This window comes from Notamacropus eugenii, chromosome 5, assembly GCF_028372415.1.
Source record: "Notamacropus eugenii isolate mMacEug1 chromosome 5, mMacEug1.pri_v2, whole genome shotgun sequence".
Taxonomy (NCBI): Eukaryota; Metazoa; Chordata; class Mammalia; order Diprotodontia; family Macropodidae; genus Notamacropus; species Notamacropus eugenii.
The window spans coordinates 300824887-300847899 of NC_092876.1; the positions used below are offsets into that span (position 1 = coordinate 300824887).

The window sequence follows — 23013 nt, forward strand, 5'->3', positions numbered from 1 at the left end:
CTCACTAGAGAATATAAAGAGGAACAAATGAGAATACATCAGAGCAAAAGATCATCACAAGAAGCAGACAGCTACATGAAGGAGTTGTATCGCTTAGTCGTCCTGCCTTCTGCAAGATCCACCCTCCCCGGATTGGGCCCAAGAGAACTTAGCTTTCAGGAATAGCTATTGAATGGATACGACAAAAGCTGGACAGAGAGCAAACCCAGAGTCATTGCACAGGGAACGTCATCTGACAATCTGTGCCTTTGGAGAGGGGATTATTAACCAAGGGTTAATAAAAGAAGAGCTTTAGCAACCATAAGCTACTGATGTTATCTAAAACTAGATGACCCCATTTTGCCATTCGGAAGATGCTATCACAATCAGAGAGAAAAGGCCCTGGATATATGAGGACAGGAAGGCAGGCTTCTGCCAATAGTCCTAATTAGGAAGCAGTACTTGCATTTAGAGGCTGTATACAAACGCATAAAGAAGCAGAGAGATCCAGAACTACAGGGATCAGTGTCTTGCTGTAAGATGGTCCACTAGATTTTAGTTATAGAACCAAAAGAGCCAAGTGAGAGCTATTCATGGCAGAGCAATGCAACATTGGATGCCAGATATTCCTAGGTGTTTTTGCTTTTTTGTATGTTCCGAATGGAACATATACATGTGCTGCATATGTCGCTGGAGGAAACAGCATGGCACAGGGGCAGAAGAACTTGCTCAAGAATAATGAAATGTGGGGTCAAAATGTACCCCTGATGTGTGAAGATTTGGGCATATTATTTTATGTCTATGGCTGTTACTTCGCTCATTTTTAAAATGATCATATTGAATGGAATGACCTCTAAGGTTCTTCCCATGTCAAGCTCTAGGATCCTGAGTCTTGTGCAGCTGTCATAATGAACGTATACCCAAGGGATAGGGCAAAGAGCACAGTGAACGGCATTGTGATGGTGACCGACAAGAAGTCAGTAATAGCTATGTGTTTCATGAAAACTTCTCAGTCTTTCCTCTTCTCTCTTAAGCGTGCTTGTGTCATAAGTTGTAGCATCTTTGAGAGGTGAGGTGAAGTACAATTTATTGTGAGAGAGTTGGAAGGGCTCTTGGATAGTTAGGTTGCCATAGTCAGGGTAGGCCTTCAAATCCTGGATTTATTTCCCTCTATAGAAATTCTCTTAACACAGAGATTCTCAGTCAGAAAGACTATGGAAGCACACATCCTTTGTGTGCCTGTTTCTTACCAAAGAAGGAACCCTTGTCTCATCTTTCTAGGGTCATAAGCAAGAAGTCTGGAGAGATTCAGGCAGAACAGACATTGAGGTGAATTAGCCCATGATGAGAAAAACACCAGGAGATCCATCTACCTAATACTTGGTTGAAGCTTCCCTACTGAGACCCTTTCATTTGCTATTAGCATGAATTTGTTTCAGAAGTTTCTGAATCTAGCTCTTGCAAGTCCAAAACTGAGAATCAGCTCACTTGATTTTTCCCTCACTTACAGTGAAATAGTATCAGAAGTTTAAAACAAAGTAACTCTGAAATGTGTTTTGTGTGCTGTTAATGACAACAACTACTTGAAAAAATACACTACATCAGATTGTTTTGAACCATTCACCTGTATTGAAGTAATTCAGCACCAACAATGATCTGGGTTCTTCGTGATGGTCAGATAGTACACAAACAGCAATTTGGACAGCTAATGTAGATAAAATAACAGCTAATGTAGAAAACGTTCGCCCAAATTTTAAGGGAAGGTCAGGAGGTTCTACCTAGTAAGAACTTAGTTTTAGGATTTTAGAAAATGTAGATGAAATCACTACGTTTAGAAGAATAGTATAGACAGATCATGATAGAAATGTGTATTTCTGCTACACAAACAATAAGTCGTAGCCATTCATGGAATCAGTATCTAGTTATCTAGTCCAATCAGTACCTGACACAGAGTTCCTTCTATCATATGCCTTATAAATGGTCATTTAGCTTTTTCCTGGAATATCTCAACTGAGCCTGAACCATTTTTGGTTCATTTTTGTACAGCTATTTTTGTTGAAGAGACCACAGTGGTCATCTAGTTTGACATATACTCAAATAGTAATTCTTCACTATAACATAACCAATACTCAGTCAACTGGTCTCTGCTTAAAAGGTTTTATTTATGGTAACTTTACAGCCTTCTAAAATCATCTATGACAATACACGGTAGCTTTGGTAGAAAGTTTTTCCTTGAATGAAACTTTATGTTTTTCTTTTAATTTTCACTACTTGATCTGCATTCTTCCTTGCATGGCCAAACAGCACATTTAATCCCTCTTCCTTTTGATAGGCTTTGAGATACTTGAAGGGATCATGTACTCCCAAGTCTTCTCTTTTCCCAGTTAATCACCCCCAGCTTCTTCAATTAATTATCATGTGGGATGAATTCTAGCCCTTTTGCCATTCTGATTGCTTTCTTCTGGCTACACTTAAGGTTATTGATTCCTTTTCCTATAATACAGTTTCCATAACTGAACAAAATATTTTCCAAAGCCTAGTTATTTAAATAATTTAAAATGCTAAATATTGAGCAATCTGATGATGAGATATGTAGCCTGCACATGCCTAGGATTTACACTTAACTCTTACTTACATCATTTTTTTTTGTTTCTTTAAGGACGAAAAGAACCCCAAAATTATTTCCTTTTATAAAATTCTAGTACAAGACCTGGGACTATCAAGTGATGAGAAGTATGAAGTATGATCTAATAAAGCCCCCCAAATACATTAAAAAGCCATTAAATATAGACTTCAGAGATCTCTTCTCCATTCCCTACAGATAGGAAAACAAGAAGGAATAATTCTAATCTTAATATTGGAGACCCTTGCTGTACGGATGAAAGTCAGTGACACTGATGGAACTTTCTTCCCCCCAGTTTCTTGCAAAGTCTCTGAACAAAAGAACTTTATTAATTTGCTCCAGCTGGCTTAGATGTAACCTTGTATAATAGATTTTTGGTTACCCTGAGGGTAGAGACTTTAAAGATAGAGAGATAGATAGATAGATTGATAATGGATGGATGGATAGGTAGATACAGATATATTTCTTCCCCTTGTGCCTTGCATATAATATACATTGTATAAATTGAAGCAGCTAAATAGTACAGTAAATAGAAGACTGAGCCTGGAGTCAGGAAGACGGGAGTTCAAAACCAGCCTCCTAGCTCTCTCTGTGATCTTGGACAATTGACTTAGCCTCTCTCTGCCTCAGATTCCTCTATAATAGCACCTACTTCCTACTATTGTTGCAAGAGTCAAATTAGATAATGTTTGTAAAGCACTTAGCATAATGCCTAGCACACAGTAGGAATTTAATAAATACTTATTCTTCCTTTTCTACACTTACTAAAGGTTTGCTGATTCAAGCATAATGTGCAGTGAAAAATATGTTCTATCGGAAGTAGGCTGGGTAGGTTAGCCCACAGAACACCTCAAAAACACCTCTTTGATAGGGCATTAATGAAGTTTCTGGAGGGAAGTGGGCCTGGAGACACGAGTGCCTTCATTCTAATCCCTTCATTTCACAACGAAAATGACTCAGTAAAAGTGACGGAACCACTTAAAGGCAGTTTTCAGACCCGAGTCCAGACTAACTGTAGTTGCTTTTGTTTTTGTTTTTCGCTGCATCAGGTTGTTTTATAATATTTGCTCCTGGTTTTCTCACACCTTTTTCTCACACAGTGAAGTTAGCACTTTACTCTGAATGTCTCACAGAATGTAAAATGTGCTAACTACCTGCTTTCTAAGAAAGACTCAGTAGAGGAGTGGAATTAACTGTATTGTTTAGTCTAACAGGGGGAGAAAAGTGGCTTTATCTTCTATTGCTGATGTTAACAAGAGGTCAGCATTAGTATACTTGAAGCATGGTGCAGTAAAAAGTGCCAAAAATCGGAGCTATAAAAGAGTTAGGTTGAAATCTTGATAACTTCTTGCCATTTTGAGTAAGTTACTTAGTGTTTTGGGGACGTGTTTTCTTCTCTTCTTGTTGTTCAGTCATTTCAGTTGCCTCTGATTCTTAGCGACCCCATGTGGGGTTTTCTTGGCAGAGGTACTGGAGTGGTTTGCCATTTCCTTCTCCAGTTCATTTAACAGCTGAGCAACTGAGGCAGACAAGGTTAAGCGACTTGTCAGGGTCACGCAGCTAGTGTCAGAGGCCAGATTTGAAATTAGGAAGATGAGTCTTTCCGGGCTTAGTGCTCTATCCACTCACTGGACTAGATGATCTCTAAGGGCCATTCCAGGTTTAAATTGTTTTAATAGCTTCTGCTACATGTACTATTTGAAGGTACTACCCAGGGTGATGTAACTAGTGTAGCATGTGGATCAAAGGAAAATTCTTTCAGAATATGATGAAGAACAGCTAAATCTTTTCCTCTACGGGATAAATGGTTCCAAACATATGCAGGGCTATAGTGAGGAATCCACAAAACTTGGTGTATTTTATGAATGATTATCCCCACCATCTTTTCTAAATGAAGCTAATAAAAAGACAATTATGTGTGAGATACAGTTGTCTGTTAATATGTTCAGCCCACAAAAACAACTCCTTATTGACCAGACTCCACCAAATTAGTGGATATCCTTATTTTGTTTCTGCACACATAAATGGTTAATTTTACCCCTAATTGGCCACTTATACCCTGTAAACAAGGAAGAAATGGCTGATTGCACTTGCAGATTGACATGTACTCCTAACTAGCCATTTGTGCATATTGTTTGTTGTTGAATTTTGTAATTATGTCTAATTGTAGACAACAGTCATTCACTTGATAGAGGAAAAGCTGACAATTTGTCCCTTAAGTCACAAAACTCAGCACTACAGAACATTTCTCATCACCATTAAGCATTAATAGTCCCAATTTTATTATGATGATTAAAAATATAGGTCCTGTTATCTGGTAAAATATCTGAAATTTTCATTAAAAATCCACATAATATTGATATTTCAAATATTTTTTTCTGCTCAATTTGGATTAAAAATAAAAGGCACAACTGTTCTTTAAGCATTTCAAGAAATACATTTCAATTGCTTCCTTATTCATCAGAAATGTTGTTAAATTAACAAAACATAACGGGGTTTATATGCTCCTGTTGCCATCTATAAAACATTGGGCAGGACGATTAAACTCTTTGGCCCCAGTTTCCTCATTTGAAGAATGAAGGAGTTGAGCTAGATGTCTTCTGAGGTACTTTCCATTTGTAAAGCTCATAAATTGGTAAAATGATGAATTTAGGTTCTGTTGGGCTATTTAAATTTCACTCTAGTTATTTCATTGCATTGTACTGAGAGGTCAGGTGAGGCATTTTAATATTTTAATCAATTTGGAGAAAGTGAAATATGATTATATAAGTCCATTTAGAGGTATGTAGAATGCCATTTTTAATTATTACTGGCAGGACAGAAAATATTATATCAACTTAGTTTCTTACCTCCATGGTGCTTAGAAATGGAGATTGGCCTTATTTACTTATTTTACTTTGTGACAGTTGTTTCTGGGCAATGTGAAATTTGACTTTACATGCAGCAATGTGAGTCTGTACAAGTCATTTAACCTCTTTGGGTCCCATTTTCTTTATCTATAAAATGATGGGATTGAACTGACTGACTTCTAAAAGTTCCTTCTTGTTCTCAATCTATGGTCTTCCAAATATTGAGAATCTAGCTGTGTATCTAAGCTGAGAAAGCTGTTCCTATATAGAAAATAAACTTATACTTAAAAAAGTTTTACATTTAAAGTTTTAGAATTTAAGAGTTAAGATGGATTATAAGGTTTATATGACTTGACTCCTTAATTTCCACACATCCCAGAGTTCCCCAGTCACCCCCAGGTTCATAGCATTCTTGAGGGGGGTCGGACTGTGGACTAAATATCCCAGCTCACGAATCCCTACTCAGGTAGGGACCACTAGACCAGGAATAGTTGAAAGCAAAATGCAGAGATCATGGTAAAATAATGGGCAAAATAATCCATACCTACAGGGGCAAAGTATCCCATAGATTCCCCTTTTCTCCCCCATAAACTCTCCTGATTTCCCAATTATGAGTCCAGTCCCTGACCTCTGAAGTTTTCTTATTCACATCACAGGACAGTTCTCAGTCAGATTCAGTGATCTCATTTGATCATGCAAAAGTCTTTGCCAGAATTAGACACAGATGTAATAATCTTCAGTTTTTCTCCATTCCAGCTCTCTCTTAAAAAGCTTCCAATGCTTAGATACTTCCCTGTTTTTCTTCCTTTACATACAACTTTTAGGATGTAATATTTAGGTCCTATGCTGAGAAGGCATAGCTCTGCCTTAAAAACTTCATGGACAAATGTAGTTAGGAGAGTCTGTGGCTATGCAGGTATGGGTCTCTTTTGCACATTTGAAGAAATTGGTGTTCAAAGAGGTAAATTGTGATTTGTTCCCATGTGCCAGCTAGCTAGTGGCAAAGCCAGAATTCATAATTACAATCCAAATCTTTCCACTCTCCAGTATTCTTTGTACTCTGTCATTCAACTAATGAAGATATTGTATGTTGTAGCCAAGCCCATTTCTTCTTGATTTTTCTTCTAAGAAGAAAAAAAAATGACAGCTTAGCCATGTATTATTTTTCATAGGTAGTGCATTCAGAATTTTATTTTTATGTCTGATCTTGGAGGATTAGCATAGGTCTAGACCTGTTATTTCATTAGTGTGGAAACTTCCTCCACCAATTCCTATCAGCAGACCCTCTGTAATTTATATTCTTAGCTTCCTTGGGGTGTTGAGAAGTTAAATGATTTGCCAGTGGCCACACAGCCAGTATGTGTCAGTCGTGACACAAACCCAGATCTACCTTATATAAAGGTTGTCCCTCCCTTCACTATGTCATACTGTTCTTCATTTGAATGATTTGAAATAATTTTCCTTAACAAAAGAACAATAGCTCGCACGGAACGTTAGTTTTGCCAGAAGGACCATATGGTGCTGTCATCTGGATGGAATCCCTCCACTCTTTTGAACACCTCAGCAGTAATATGATTAATCAATTAGGGAGTGAATGACATGAGACTTTGCTGCCAAAGAAACTTCATGGAAACTGAACATTAGCAGTCTCCTTTGCTAATACAGTTATATAACAATCTATGTGAAACTCCTTTAGATTTAGGTAGCACACAGCATCGCCAAGCAAGTACGACATGAAACATTGCAGTAATGTCTGGTGAGATAGCACATTTTGGCAGAAGAGAAACCTGCACAAAGGAGTAATTGCAGGTAGGATTCAGACATTCTATGTCAAATTACTTCCAGGTTACTGGGTTTCATCACTAGTTTCAGAATGTTCTGCCACAGATGAAGCATCATACTTCTAATGCTGAAGCATTATTATATAAATGTTTGGTACAACTGTTCAGCATTCCCAGGTGTATGTGCCTCCGTAGACTTCAGGTTTATATTTTATCCTTTGCTTTGGTGAGTGGGGAAGGATCAACATAACTTTTTTTATGGGTCTGCAACTTAATATTGAAAAGCTTCAACAAATTAAAGGGATTTCAGAGGATTACATTGGGTCTAGACAGAAATGCTTTATAGGAATGATTTTTTTATCATAAAAAGTCTTTATATATTTGTGAATGCTTGATTTCTATTGCATCAATATCTTTAGAGGAAGTATTACAAATTAACAAATGTAACACTGAGGTAACTAGGTGGTGACAGACACTTACTAGTTATGTGACCCTGGGCAAGTTGTTTTACTCTGTTTGCCTCAATTCCTCAACTGTAAAATGAGCTGGAGAAAGAAATGGCAAATCTTTAGAGGAAGTATTACAAATTAACAAATGTAACACTGAGGTAACTAGGTGGTGCAGTGGGTAGAGTACTGGAGCTGGAGTCAGTCATCTTCCTGCCTCAGACACTTACTAGTTATGTGACCCTGGGCAAGTTGTTTTACTCTGTTTGCCTCAATTCCTCAACTGTAAAATGAGCTGGAGAAAGACATGGCAAATCCCTCCAAGTATCTTTGCCCAGAAAATCCCTAATGGTATCCTGAAGAGTCAGATATGACTGAACAACAACAAAGTATTAATAATATATTCGTTAATGTGAGAAGCAGCAAAGTGTAGCTGGCTATAGGGCCACAAGGAGCGGGATTTTATTTCTGACACATATAGGCTATGTGACCCTGGGCAAGTCATTTAACCTCTCAGTGCTCTTTATAACTCTTTAAGAAGATGTTATAAAGAAGGTGCTGAGTTGCATTGATAGAAGGAGTTTCCTCACCAGGAAATTCTCTACACCAATGGAATTAATTGCTAGTCCATTCCCTATGCTTATATGCCTCACCACTTTTAAAGCTCCATGATGTAATTAGTGTGTACACACCTTCCATGGAAATATATCACAACCCCTCTACGTATGAGTAGACAATTTATGAATGCTGAACCTGAAAGAAAAATCATTACCTTGTGCTGAACTGAGAGACAAAGGTTCCTACCAGGTCTCAGTGAGACTTCAGACTAGAACATTAGTAGATTGCCAACAACGTAATGAATAATAATGTAAATCAGCCATTGTTTGTCCCCAAACCAGAGGCAGATTGTGAAAAATGAATGAGTGAATGAATGAAATATTTGTTAAGCATTTACTATATCTAAAGCACGGGGCTAAGTGCTGGGGACAAAAAAATGGGAAAAATGATGTGGAAACATAATAGCAGTCAGCTCATTTGAACAATATAGATAATTAAACAAAATTGTTGAACCCCAACATGAAGCAAAATTACCACGATAACCTATTTACCCTGCTCCAGTTCATTAGATGATTTCTCAGACTTCCATTTGCAAAGGCTGGGACCAATTTGCTCGTCACAGGTTTTCCCCATGTATTTGGGTAAAACAAGCATAACTTATTCTTGATATACATATACATAGATGTACACACGTATGTATATATATTTATGTATATATGTAATCTCCCTAATCCTTCCCCAATTTAAAAACCTATTTTACTATTGATATGGTACATATGAGAGTTTACTTGTGTGTGTGTGTGTGGACCCTGACAAATCCTTAAAGATATACTTGGCAACACAATGCTTAAAAAACAGAATAGTCTGATGTCCTTTTGCCCTAACAGGGCAGAAGATAATCCCTTCTTCAGATGTATCCTTTAATCTAAGTCTATTAACTCCAGTTCACTGATCAGTCATTTACTCTGCATTGTATCAATGCTTATTCAATCAGCTTTTAGTATATTATTTTGACTACTAGAAGTATCTGTTCTAATTCATTTTATGAAATATTGAAAGATTAATCTGAAAACAGGGGCAGCTAGGTGGCACAATAACTAGAACACTGGCTCTGGAGTCAGGAGGAACTGAGTTCAAATTTGACCTCAGACACTTACTGTGTGTGACCTTGGGAAAGTCATTTAACTTGATTGACTAAAAAAAAAAAAGATTAATCCAAAAATATTGTTTTCATCCTATCTTTCTCATACTCAAAGATCTGCATTGATTCCATATCACCCAGCTCAATCAGTTCAGAATGCGTGGGAAGCTCAGTGCACATCCCCTCTCCTGAATTAGACTGTCTCTGATCATTGCAGCCTAAAATCACATATCTGATTGTATCAACCTATTTAAAGACAACTTATTGAGTGAAAGACACTGGGATAGGTACTAGGTTGGAAGAGAACAAATAAAGAAATGATAGTTCCCCTCCCTTAAGATGCATATAGCCTAGCACATTATTTCCTTATTTGAGCTTTGGTATTATTTTCTGGAGACATGCACATATACATACACAGGTATATGCACACACATCTATACTCACATCTGTATGTGTATATAAACAAACTTGTATACATATGTGCACATTTGTATATATTTACATATACCTACATATAGTTATATATATGCATGTGTGTGTATAGTTGTATATTTTCTTGTCTCTCTAAGGTTATTTCAAGATCCTTAAGAGGCATGATAGTTTCTTTAACCTTTTTTTATTTCCCATATTTCCAAATGTAGTATTGATTCCAATACTATACTCTTTAAAAGTAGATATCTTTTACTTATGTAGCACCTTTATTCCCAGGGAGAGACTGTGTGTCTTAATGGCTAGGGAACCTCCCCAGATCTGGGAATATTTTGGTTAATGTCTCTCTAAAACATACTGCTGTGTGACTCTTGAGCAAGTCACTTGATCTCTCTGTGCCCGAGAGCAAGCCTCTAACCATATATATTAACAGTGACAGTGGCACCTTGCACTGGTAGATGGAATGTCCTCATCTACGAATTTCTAATGCAAAAAAAACCACAGGTCCAGTTCTTGTTCCTTTTTTTTCTTTTAATCCAAAATAAAACCATTCTTCTTCCCGTACTCAGTAAACCAACTCTGGTAACAAAGAACCGAATAAGAAGAAAAAAGCAGTTCACCAAAACTATTACATTAACCATGCATTATAGAATATACAATATTCCATATTTCTTTCTCTTCATTCCATAATTTTTATTCCATATTTCTATTCTATATTCTCCCATCTCTCCAAAGGGAAGGAAGGAAGAATATTTCTGCAACCTTGCACTGAAACCAAGATTGGTCATTATAATTACACAGCATTTAGTTTCATTTTTCTTATTATGTTGTTCTAATATACATTTTTGTAGTCATATGTGTATATACATATGTTTACATGAATATGTATGTGTATTTGATTCCATTTATTTTATTATGCATGAATTCATATACCTTCTTATGTTTTTAATTCTTTATATTTGTCTAGTGTAATAATATTCCATTTCATTTATGAAGGCATTAATTTAGCTATTTCCCAACTGATTGATATCACCAGAGTAGATTCTTAATAGATGCAGTTTCCTTGGACTTTACTGATAGGTGTTTTTGATATTCTTAGGTTATTGTTTGTGTGTGTGTGTGTGTGTGTGTGTGTGTGTGTATGTGTGTGTGTGTCTTCTGTCTCTCATATTAGACATCTAATTCTTTGAGACCAGGGATTACATTATTTATTTCTGGGTCCTGAGTAATATAAACCTTTAGAAAGGGACTCTGTATATTGGCTGCCTAATTTTGGATGTATGGGCAAAAATAGCATAAGTATATACACTAAGAAAACTTTATGCATACTAGGAGGATGTAACTATTGATGTTAATCATATTGTTGGTAATCTGTCAATGAAGTTTTCATGTACTGAAAGTTTTGAATGTTCAGATAAGGTTGTTGCAGAAGAAGTACGTTTTGAGATGGGATTTGAATGAGGCAAAGAAACCATGAAATTAGGATGTCATACCTCTGCTATTTGGAGTAGGATAAATGAGCAGGAAGTAGTTCTTATATTTGCTCTGTGTCCCAGTACTTATCACAGGGCTTAATAAAATGTTTATTATATGTATGAAGTTGAGGGTTATAGCCATGACACTAGTAATTTATTTTTGGAGTGATAGTCTGAAAGAAACAGATGCAAATGGCTAGATAAAATACAGAACCACTCTCTTCATTTTGCCTCACTCTCATTTCCCTACTTAGTTTCCACAAGGGAAGAATCACTGTCAGACCTCAACATTCTTGAATTGGTAGATCCTCTTCAATAGGAATGATTTAAATGGACCATTGAGATTAGAGAACAGAAATTAACAAAATGAATTTCATTTTGGAAAAAATGGATTAGTAAACAAATACAAATGCAAGAAACTGGTTAGGATGCCTTGAGAAGATTTCAGAAATATTTGCTTCTCTATGGGCATTCTCAATTCTAACATTCTTACATAGAAACACCCTAATAGGCTTGCTAATATCAGTCTAGAGGATCAAGCTGACATGATAGCCTTAGCTTGCAAAGACCTGAGCAGAAGGAGAGAAGGGCTAATATAAGTTGGACTGGTTGAGAACAAATGAAGGTACCTAACATTGAATCACTAAGAGTAAGCAGTAGTTTTATTTTTATGTGGTACTGGGATGAGGGCCAATTGGCCTTTAAAAGATAGTTTCCATAGCTACTACACTGAATCAAAAGAAAATGCTGTAGCAGCATTTTTTCCCCATTCGTATCTTTATAATTTTGATCTAGCCATCAAGACATGTACTTTTCAGTAGATTCAGTTATTGTGAGCAGCTGAAATTTTGTGAAAAGCTTCAAACTAGCTTCACTCTAGACAGTTCCTTTGTTGTGATCCTCTCATCCTGCATACTGCCAATGACTGCTGCTGTCAATCCATTCAGAAGAGACAATTGGGACAGTTCTCACTAAATGTAACCATTGAGCTCTCCCCAAGTAGGAATACTATTTTAAAAGAAAGTACTTTACTTAAATTACTAAAAAAAAAATCTAACCCTAGGATACTCTGATCTGTTCTGCTATAGAAGATAGATACTAGGAAAGAAATTCTGATACTAGAAAGATACTAGTAGTACATCTTAAAAATGATTTTAGGTACATTTTAAAAATAAGAGCACCATAAATCTACTACTTAAGAGAAAGATGAAAGGAACATTGCTAGGTAGTAGTCACCCTTGTTCAAAGTAACACAAGGAGGCATTAAACATGTTGATTTGTTGATTATTCCTTTCATTAGCCTACAGAGAATTCTGCTTATGTGTTGTGGTCATTCACCATTTAATATGAAGAGTGGTTCAAACTGTTGTGCACAACAAAGGATCATATAGAGACACAATTCTTCACCTGGAAAAGTAGTTCAGAGACAGTTTAATGTAACTCCAATTTCCTTTTGCAGATAAAGACTATGAGAGCTAGAGGTAGGACATTACTTCCCAGGTCATTCAGCAAGTGAAGGCTGGAGCTGTGATGAGAACCTAGGTCTCCTGACTTTCATGCCAGTGTCACATGAATCCTATCCAGTGATTTTTATAATTTAAAAGGCACATTGGACAGCTCCCAATAGATCCTGGAAAGAAGGAAAGAATGTTTTTCTTCTCTTTCATTGTTTGGAGCTGGGAGGGCAGTGAATCTTATCCTACTTTCTACACTTAAATGAGTTTCTTTTCCCCTTTCTGAATGCTTATTGGTGTCCTTTTATGAATTAGTGTCCCAAAACTGATTCCAAGCTGAATTTAAACAGATGGAAGTATACAAGGATTATTTCCCAGGATGCACAGACATCTTATATCAATGACATTTCATAGATGTCGTCTAAATTTTGGGGTTTATTTGGGAGTAAATACAAGTGAAATCAAAGTAGATTTTATTTTTTTTAACCAAAGCCTTCCAGGTGTTCTTACTACACATTATGATATTTTGTAAATAAATGCACCTCTGTGATACTGAATGAAGAGTTAGGATACTTAAAGTTTACCTACTTTTTGTTTACATACTCTAAGGAACAAATCCCTTTACCTATCTCTACCTTGATGCTTTCATATGGAAAAGGAAGAGAAAGAGAAAAAGGGGACAAATATTTATTACATGCTTATTGCGTGCCAGGTATTGTGCTGAGTGTTATGGACAGAAATCCATGCAAAACAAAAATACAGACTCTGCCCTCAAGGAACTTACATTCCAGTTTAAGAAGATAAAACAACAGAAAGCCGAAAATCAAGGTGGGAAGCAAGGTTGGGGGCAATGTGAGATGGGGAGGCAGAGAGGGAGGTAAGACTGAAGGCCAGCCTGTGCTTCCCCAGAAAGGGAGGAAATGGAAGCCACAGGAGGAACTCCTCCATACAAGAAGGTACTGGGTCTTTCCCAGAGCTATTCCAGTTTGAGAAGGCCATGGGGTGGTTGAATGTTCTGCATGTGGAAGCCCTAGGTGCTGAAGGAAGTTCTGCCAGTTTTGGAATCCAGAAGCTAGGGATGGGACCAGGAAGGGAATGAGGGGTTTAGTCCAGAAGATCATCCCTCCCACTTCTCCAGGTTTATAAATCTACTGCTTAACACAGTGTCTGGCACAGAGAAAGCAACTGATGAATGTCTTATAAACTATGAATAGCAGGAAGAGGTAGCAAGAAAGTTTCTGAGACTTAGCAAAAGCAATAAATATGTGAAGTAGTCATGTACTTCTCAAAGACAGTGGAATCATTGTGCTATGTAGACACTGGGCTATCTGTCCAAGATGGACATAGTATATTTCAGGGTGAAAGTGTTGTGTCCATGAATTTATGGTTAATAAATCATACTTTGTTAGTGATTCAAATAAATTGCAAAGGTTAAAACAGCTGGGAATCCATTATGGAGATTACAAAGCCAGTTATTGCTGGTAAGTTAGATAGTATTTATAAAATGATTTGAGGTTTCATACAAATCATATTTTACTGCTAAGTAGCAACTACAATTTTCAATGGAGGACTCCTCTAGCATATAGAAAATGAGTAGGTAAACAGTTCCTTGAAGTACTCAAAAAAACCCCATCAGTGATTATTAATAAACATAATATAAGAAAGTTTTGCAAAAAGCAGTTTGTCAGATGAAACAAAATATTTAATTCACTTTCCAAAACTCAGTTTTCTTTGTTTGGCATTCTCAGTGATGAAGGGAATACTGGGATCTGGGTTGGATACCCAGAAATGAAAATGTTAGAACATTTGTAGTTCTCTGATTACGTGCAACTAAGTAAACTAAAGGCATCGGGGTGGCACAGTAGGTAGATTATTAGACCTGGAGTTAGGTAGACTCATCATCCTGAGTTCAGATCTAGCATCAGCTGGGCAAGTCACTTAACTGTGTTTGCCTCAGTTTCCTCATCTGTACAATGAGCAGAAGAAAAAGGCAAACCACTCCAATATCTTTGCTAAGAAAACCCCAAGCGGGGTCACAAAGAATTGGACAACTGAAAAAGAATGAACAACAACAAGTAAGCTAAACAAATAATGCTGCTGAGTATTTCATATTACTGTAGGAGGAAAGGCTTCCCAGGAAGGGAGAAGAGGAGCAATGAAACAAAACAAAATTAAACAGATTTAGACTGTACTGCATGATAAATTCAGAATCATTAGAGTACAGATACTTTTTTTTCAAGAAGTGAATCAGGTTATTCAGTTTAAAAATCAAGGAAGGGAAAGCTATTTCAAATAAAATTATTGGGACCTATTTATACATTGATTATATGTTAAGTGTATATAGTGCTTTAATTTTTAAGTTTTTTTCCTTCACAATAACTTTGAGATAGAAGGTATAAATATTATGTCCATTGTGAAGATGAGAAAACTGAGGTTTAGATCAATTAAGACTTTTGTGTGACCACTGTATTGGTCACTGTCAGAACCAGGACTCTAGCCATGGTATTGTTATCAATATGACAATAGTTGGTTTCATCACAATATACTAATTGCATGGAGAGTCAGAGGAGCAGATCAAACTTTTCATAGCAGTACATTCACCTTCCTCATAAGAAAAAGAAAGTTGAGGATCTAACCCTTCATCAACATTCCATTCCAGTGACTAAATGTAGCATGTGTGGCTTGGGTTTTCAAAGGCTATGCCAGTAGAACATTAGCACTGGTAGGTATTACCAACTTGGAACAGTATGGGTCAAGTGGTTGTCTGTAATTCTAGAAACCAGAGCTATAGCTTACAAGGTAAGGCTATATATTCCTCTCATAGCAACTATAGTCCTTACATTCATTAATCCCCATTTTAGGAGTGAAGACAATACTGCCCTCTTTTGTTATGACTCCACCAATAATTGAGCTGTCTTCTGTTCAATTCATATTCCTTCTCTCCCTTCACATGTTTTTGTCTCAAGTAAAGACATGTCTAGTTATGGCTGTGCTATGACCAGAATAGCTCACCTTACAAATGATCATTACTAGAAAGATGACCATTAAGTGATATACTTTTTTCATTCACAATTAATTAAAATTGTATATGGAGGGATTGAGATCTACATGAATGCAGAGCTTGCCAATGAAATTAGAGATCCTTAAAGTATCGCCAATGGTAAATGGCTAGGTTATTTATGCACAATTGGCTATCATGTTAAATTCCTCATTAAACAAGTTAATCATGGTTTTTGAAATCAGCTGAAGATTAAAGGAAAATAAAAATTCAAGCATGACCAAGTGAAGATCAAAGCTTGCTTCTTAAATATGCCAGCAATCTGGGTGAAAATGAAATATTCATTTAGTGATGGTATCTACTTCCATAGTCCAAATGTTGGATGTTGTATGGAAAGGACGTAAGATGTTGGACTTAATTGTCTGACTTTTATTGATTCATATGATGGCAGGAAGACATTTCCTTAAAATTAATTGTCCCTGCCAACTGGATCTGAAACGCATACTTTATTTTCTATAATTTCCATTTCAATTATGTACTAATTGGACAAGCAAAAACAATCTTTCACCTCTTCCTACAATTTTAAAGATTTATCCTTGACCTATATACATATGTAAACACACACCTGTGTGTGTGCATGCATGTGTGTGTGTACTCACTACTCACGATGTACTGATTAAATATCTTCATTCCATTGTCTGTATTTCTTTTTTAAGTATGCTAGTTTAATTTCTCTAATATCAACTTCCTAGAGAATGAAGACTATATCTTTATGGTTCCCTTTATTTGATGCTTAACTCAGTGATAGCCACAATTAAATATTTAATAAATAACATTTTGGACAAAAATGGAGTTTTCCTTTCTCAGGTGTTGATTAGAAGAGTTCTTAAAAAAAAGAACTCTTCTCCTGATGTATTATAAGTTGGCTATTCTGTTACAGGGCAATCTGACTTTATTTTTGGTAGAGGATGATTAAGGAAAATGTGTCAGGATTGATTCATCTTAATGTGGCAAGATAGAGATTGTTTTGGCAACGTATAATAATTAAATCTAGTGAGCAGAAACTGAAAGAGAATACCATATGGAAACATTGTTAAGGATGTGTGTGTGTGTGTGTGTGTGTGTGTGTGTGTGTGTGTGTATACATTTTCTCAGCAACTGGAAAAATGCCAATGTAATGTATAATAATGTTCTAGTAGTCACAACCAATTTGGATAAGCAGTGTTTCCAAGACAGCATAAAATTCCATTTCTTCAAAACAACCTTGAAAATTAGCTCATGACCAAGCAAAGTCTAAAGAAATAAGGCAGTGGAAACTAAAGAAAATTAGGCAATTGGCCTAAAACCATTTATGTTCTGCATCTCTTTTCTAGTCTGATTTTGGTTTGGGAATTTGTGGTTCTCAGAAAACTAGATATATTTTATATAGGCAGATGCTGTATCCAAATAGTCTGGTAAGTTGGGGAATAGTAAGTAAAGAGTGATTAGAAAGAAAAAAATGTTGTGATAAAATATTGTGAGCTTGTGTTCTAAGGTGCTATGAATATATTCCTTTGAAAATGTGTCACCAGTAATGCTTCAGTGATCAAGTAGTTAGTGAAAGAGGATGACTTCTGTATATTTCATGTCTCTGTGTGACCTGGGACTTGTCACTTTTTCCCTTGTGTACCTATAAAATTAATGGAGCTAAATGACCTTTAAGGACCTTTCAAGTTGTAATATTCTATGATTCTATAATTTTGTACCCTATCATTAGATTGAGGGGTAGTCAGCTGAGTTCAGCTTCATGAGAACCTGCCATGCTTGTGAGTGGGGAAGAATGAGGGTACTTTCTACCCTTGTTACCCTGAGAGTGGGTGAGATAGGAGATTCAGGGTATCCAGCTTACCCAGACACTCTAGGCAAGCTAAGGCCACTAGGAAGGGTTGATTATTGTTATATTCAGTATTCATTATACTTCCCAGAGTAGGGGGAGGAGTAAATCCCACTCCTTCCTCATTTCTTTCAGTGACTAGCTACTAGATCGGAATGAAGACAGATTCTTTGTCCTCAGAACACACTAACAAGTTATGGGAGAAAATGAGCACTTCAGGGGTAAACACAAAGTCATGAATTGTGCCTTGGAAAAACCTGAGTACTTGTGATGACTCTGCTAACCGCTATGTAGTACATTAAAGTGTGTAAAGTGCTAGCATTGGGGTTCTCTGTTAACCAATCTTATTGCCTGAAGACTTCAGAACTTCCCCCATCCACATCCTTATAATCCACACTCTAGCCTTACAATGTTTGTGGCTGCTCAGTTTAGGTGGATAAGCCCCAGAAATTGGCTTAGTAACATACACGCTTAATTGCTCTGTCTAACCAATGAAGAAAGCTTAAGGATATTTTTAATTGACTGATCTACTATATTTGTTCACCAAGAGAAAATGGCTCTGATTTGTCATTTCTTTGTTATGGCAATAGTAGGAGACCCCAAGAAACCAGAAAATGTGAGATTCAGAGTCAGTGAGGCCTGAGTTTAGATATCATGGATTGCATATTTTAGGACTGGGCAAACGAATTAACCTCTTTGATTCTGTGTTTCTTTATTATTAAAGATAATAACTCTAGAACTGCCTACATTATTAATGTTGTGAAGAAAATGCTTTATACATACTTAAATGTTACAAAATAAGAATTCATTATGCTTTTGGTATGTTAGCAGTTGACAAGGTGGTGTATTTTTGTGTATAATACTTGTCTTCAAGTAAAAGTACACAGGTGCTCTCAAGCACCCCCTGAATGTCAGCTCAAAGGGTTGGTTACTCCATCTTAGTTATATTTCCATTAGGCAGTATGTAAAAGAAGTTAAAGATAAGAAGCTTTTCCTTCTAGAATAGAAGTTCACAGTTTTGGGGTATGAATGAATTAAATTTCATTTTTCCTAAGCCTCACATTTACTGGGATTGGGGCCTTGAAGTATATGTGTGTGTTCATCCTTCGTTGCTGAAGAAGAGTATGCCATCAGAGAAATAATGACATGACTTGCACCTGACTTTGTTTCCAGTGAGGGAGGGCTGTGCAGGTCACCAGCCTCACTTCTCCAGAGCCATCTGAATCCAGTGACCAGATATTCATCAGAATGACTGGAGATGACCCAGGATGAGGCAGTTGGGGTTAAGTGACTTGCCCAAGGTCACTCAGCTAGTGAGTGTCAAGTGAATTCAGGTCCTCCTGACTCCTGCACTGGTGCTCTATCCACTGCACCATCTAGCTGCCCCAGAGACCCCTGTTGTCCCGGGCTCGTTTTATGCTATTTCCTCTTTGGCCAGTCTTTTCTCCCTAGGCAGATGCCCGCCTTGGTTTTCCCATATGAGTGTTCTGCTTTGCTGCGGTGTCTCCGGGCTTACCGCCAGCCTTCTGCCTTCGCTTACTTCTGATCCAGGTATTGTGGCTGATGTTGTCCCAAGGTAGGGGAAGAAGGTGGGAAAGGCATTCTACCAACAACTGTGAGGGAAAGGATAGAGGCAACTGGAGGGGGCAAGAAATCCTAGCCCTGCTGCTAGACACGGAGCCTGGCCACAAAAACAGGCTGGTAATCAATTTCATTCATTCATGAAAGAGGTAAGAAAAACCTAATACCTGGGTTAATCAGTGCAGGAGACCTTCCTAAGTGGCAAATTCTGTGAATTATTGAGAGGGATGTGTGGCTAGCAGAAACTAGATTTGTGTAACAAGATATCTACTTTATATTATATAATTTATATTTCTATATCATTTCTATTATATTTATATTGTGGTTACAAAGCACTATTTTATGCATTATGTTATATACTTCTTGCATCTATCCTGGGGTAGGTGGCTCAGGTAAGTCTGGTCCTAATTTTAGTGAGGAGGAAAATAAGGATCAAAGAAATTCAGCAACTTGCCCAAATTTATATAGAAAATGTGGGACAGAATCAGGACTTGAACCCTGATTTCTAGGGGTTTGGTGGTTATATCACTGTACTACCGAGGTGCCATAGTGGGTTGAGAGGACTGGACCTGGAACCAGGAAGACCTGAGTTCATATCCTGCCTCAGACACTTACTAGTTATCTGTCTGTAGCCAAGTCACCCAATCTCTGTTTGCCTCAGTGTCCTTATGTATAAAATGAGGTTAATAACAGAACCTACCTTGGAGGGCTGTTGTGAAGATCAAATGAGAGTATTTGTAAAGTGCTTAGCTCCGTGCCTAGAAAATAGCAGGGCCTATGTAAATTCTTCTTCCTATCTCCCTTTTACATTCATTCCATGTAAGTCTTTGACATCCTGATCTACTGAGTTGATGACTCCTATTTTAGGAGCTCAAAGTCCAAAGCAGCTGACTGATGCAGATATTTGATCCCATAAATGGAAATGCACACTTAAATGATGCTATTGCATGAAGAGATAAGGTGTCAGATCTCTGGTACATACTGATGAAATTGAAATGTTAGCTTTTATAAAATTAAATTTAGTTGATTTGCTGCCTTGAGATTGCCAAAGTCATACACCTGCTCCGAAAAATGCATCCTGCCCTAAGACTATCATTGATGGTGTGGAGCAGACAAGAAGTCTTCAGAGATGGCTTCTGATCAAGGTGACAGAATGTTGTGTTGATAAGGGCACCAGGTCTGGATCCTGGCTGTGCTTTTCCTTACTTTTGTAATCTCAGGCAAGTCATTTGCTTTCTCTGGGCTTCAGAATAAACTCATCTATACAGTGAAACAGGTGGACTAGATGACTTTGAACAGCCTTTAGCCCTCTGAATCAGGATGCACTAGCGAGTAGTACCTTTATTAAACATTTATTGTGTGTCAGACATTGTGCTAAGCACTGGGGATACAAATAGGAGCAAAAAGAAACAGTCCTTTGCCACAAGAGGCTCAGATCTTAATCAGGGAAAGACAACACATAAAAGGGAACTGAAAAGTGGGAAGTGGGGTGTTGACACTCACTGATTCTGCTGCTTGGTAGTAAGACCCAGAGAATGAAGGACTGCCTACCTGGACTCTTCCTTGCAATGGAAGGAACAGGAGAAACTCTACTGGGAGAAAGCTGCTGAAGCATGGTTAAGAAGAAATCTCCAAAATTCAGACTGACTGAAGACAAGGCCAGTCTGAGTTAGTACAACATGTCTTTCTTCCTTAAAAAAAGCAACATGGAATGTATTGCTTTCAAGGACACAGTAACTAGAACTAGACTGGCAATGCAATTGCAGAACTTCTAAACTTTTTTCTTTCTCATAGATCTCTCTGGCTTTTTGGCAAGCTTATTTTATGTACATTTTTTTCAGAATTCTTTTAAATGTATAAAATAAAATCCATAAGATTACAGAGAAAACCAGTTATGCTGAAATACAGTGATCAAATATTTGAAAAATCAATTCTCAGACCCCAGGTTAAGAACCCCATTAATAGAAGTTTTTCTCCTAATTAAGGGGGAAAACTGTTTTGCAATTAGCATTTTTAAAAAAGGCACTTACCAGCTCATAATGTTGGTTCATTTGCTTCTATGCAAACTATTTTTTGAAAGATTTAATGACATCTTGTTCTTTTTTTCAAGATGCTGGATGGTCTAGGTGAAAGAACGGGGAACTTGGAGTCAGAAGTGCTAGTAGTTCTCTGACTGGAAAAAACAACATTTCTGAACTTCTGTTTTCTCTTCTTTGAGATCAAGATAATAACGTTCACACTCAGTACATAATAGGATTGTTTAGATTAAATAAGGAAAATATATTTTGTAAATGTGGGCTTTTCTCTAGTTTTATATAGTCTAGAGGTGACTGTGAAAGTTTTACCAGGTTATATGCCAAGCTGAAAAAACTTTGAACATGGGCTTGGTGACAGACTGTATGTTTGTTATATGAGGACCATCCAAGCTAAGGGAGTAGATATTGATCATCAAACTGGTCATAGGATAATGGAAACACTACTAATGGAAACTAAGCATGGAATACTGGTATTTGTGTAGGTGGAGGGAGTAATCCACACCTACAAAACCAACTATCTTTTAAGTCATGAAATAATATCAAGAAGGTAAATGTTACTTTCTCTCAGGATCTTTTACGTTAAATGTTTCTTCATCAACATTCCTTGGTCCACAGCCTGAACAAATGGAAATTCTAACCCAGCTTCTCTAAATGATGACATTTTTCTTAATTAGTGGACATAAGTTAATGGAACCACCCGTATAATGATGATGATGATAATAATAGTTAATATTTATATAGCTCTTACTGTGTGCCAGGAACTGTGCTGAAGTGCTTTAAAATTATTATCATACTGTTTAAAATTATTAAATTACATCAGATTAAAATTATTAAATTATTTAAAATATTATCATATTTGATCCTCACAACAATCCTATCAATATACCCATTTTACAAATTAAGAAGCTGAGGCAAACAGGGATAAAGTGATTTGCCCAGAGTCACACAGTTAACAGGTGTCAGTGACCATGTGTGAACTCAGGCCCAGTGCTTTATCCACTGTGTCACCTACTATGGTGATTGTTGATGTATTCCCATTGCCACCGTATGAATAAATTCATTTATTACATCAGTTTAACTACATCATTGATTTCATTAATGATTAATTTCATCAATGATTTCATTAAGAGGAATTTCCTTTCGTAGTGTGGATTGACATCTTCTTTATGCCTTGCAGTCTTAGAGAGGTAGAGGTGGGTGATGGAGAAGAAGAGAAGACTGAGAGATTAAATACCTTGCCTAGGGTCACATACCCAGTGTGTATCAGAAGCAAGACTTGAATTCAGGTGTTTTTGATTCTGAGGCTAGCTCACTAGTCAAACTATACAACATGGCTTCTTTCCTTATCACTTTATACATAGGTCAAAAAAGAAAGCCAAGGTCTCCCACTGCATCCAGGGCCATCTCCAATGGTCCTGATCTGTGTCTTGCCACTGGACCCAGATGGCTCTGGAGGAGAGGGTGAAGCTTTTGACTTGGCACAGCCCTGCTTACTTAAACCCAATTCACTTGAAGTCATGACATAACCTTCCCAATGTTAAGTGTATTTTAGTCTATTTAAAAGTCTATTTTACCAGGGTGATGGCCCAGCCTGGAGCACAGTGCAGCTTAGGCTATGCCTAACAAACCAACAGTAGTCCTTGGAGGTGGTTGCAGCTTCAGAATTTCTCTCTGCCCATGGATGATAAGGTGTTTGGACAACTGGCCAGAAGGAGATTACAGGGGGCCCTTTTCTGGCAATGGATGCAGGACCCTGTTGCATGCCCATTCACAGTTCCAGGTAGCAGTCC

The 23013-nt window shown here is 37.2% G+C and overlaps 1 protein-coding gene and 1 long non-coding RNA gene across 12 annotated transcripts in view; both read left to right on the plus strand.

Moving 5' to 3' along the window:
• Window positions 1-23013, plus strand: part of NCKAP5 (NCK associated protein 5) — a 1146457-nt gene that overhangs the window by 516798 nt on the left and 606646 nt on the right. The gene's annotated exons all lie outside the window — the stretch shown is intronic.
• LOC140506274 (uncharacterized) overlaps window positions 1-23013 on the plus strand; it is a 55386-nt gene that overhangs the window by 11761 nt on the left and 20612 nt on the right. The window contains exon 3 of the long non-coding RNA XR_011967841.1: window positions 1-23013. This exon is cut by the window's right edge and continues 20612 nt beyond it. This is a non-coding gene — a long non-coding RNA (uncharacterized lncRNA).